At 27.4% G+C, this 1,165-nt stretch overlaps 1 protein-coding gene across 1 annotated transcript in view; it reads right to left on the minus strand.

Annotated features, from left to right (window-relative positions):
- CNTNAP2 (contactin associated protein-like 2) overlaps positions 1-1,165 on the minus strand; it is a 1,798,324-nt gene that overhangs the window by 1,227,417 nt on the left and 569,742 nt on the right. The window lies entirely within an intron of this gene.

Consider the following 1,165-nt stretch of genomic DNA (forward strand, 5'->3'; position numbering starts at 1 on the left):
GAATAATCTTTATCATCCTGATTGTTCTTCTAGATTAAATATAGAAGCTTTTTTCTTCAAAAATCTTTTTGAAGTTTTTATTATTATTATGAAATTGAACATAACAATTACTTTGTGGAAAGTTAAGAAATTTACACTGTATAATTCTATGACACAATCTTTCTTTTTTATTTTTTTAAGCTATCTTTTATGTCCTTCAGGAAAACTAAATCATTCTTACCAATATATTCTCAGACCCCCTTCCTATTGCATTTATTCTTAGATTCAGTTTATTAGGTTGCGCTGTCTAAATAATCTATTGTTGCTTTTTATTCTAGCTGTAACAATTAGTAGCAGAGCACAGGAGGAAAACTTGATGCAGCATTGCAACTAGCAATTCGAGGTATATATATTTCAGCTCCCATATCTTTTAAAAATTCTTATTCTGTTTTTTTTCTTTTCTTCTATATATAGGACTATCTCAATAACAATATTAGTGCAAAGCAAACATTTTACAGTATTCACTTTATAATAATGAAGTTTTAAATTATATCAAGAATCTGCATGTATGCATGTGTGTATAATAGCATTCTAAAATGTTTTTGGATTATTTTTATGGTTTCTCTCATTAGACAATTTAAACTACCTTTTAAAACAACAATTATATTTTGCCTTCCTAATAATTATAGCTCTGTTTCTCTTTTTATTTTCTAATTACATTGCCTTAAAATTCCAGAATGACATTCTTAATATTGGTTATAGAATTCTTGCTTTCAGCTTCAATGGGAATATCTCTGATATTTCACCATTTAGCATGCCTTAGTTATTGAACTGATATTGAAATTCTTCTTTCATGTTAAGTAGTAAGAGTTCCCTTGTAGGTTACTAAAAATGATAACCAGAAATGTAAATAATTATGCTATTATTGTGCTGTATTGTATTCCTCCACAGCTCAATTTAATTTACTTTCCTTTTATTTCAGTCTTTGCAGCTATAATCAAAAACTAGTTTGGCTTGAAGCTTTTTTCCTTTGGAAGACATTTTTTGTCAAATGTAAATATCAGAGTTATAAAGTATTCGAACATGAATAAAATTTTTTCATATTTTTCTATAGTCTGGAAAGGTGTCCATAACAAGGTTGATCTTTTCCTTGAAAGATTGACAAGACTTGAAACTATATTTAAGT

The sequence above is a fragment of the Propithecus coquereli genome, unplaced genomic scaffold (genome assembly GCF_000956105.1).
Source record: "Propithecus coquereli isolate 6110/MARCELLA unplaced genomic scaffold, Pcoq_1.0 Scaffold75, whole genome shotgun sequence".
Taxonomy (NCBI): domain Eukaryota; kingdom Metazoa; phylum Chordata; class Mammalia; order Primates; family Indriidae; genus Propithecus; species Propithecus coquereli.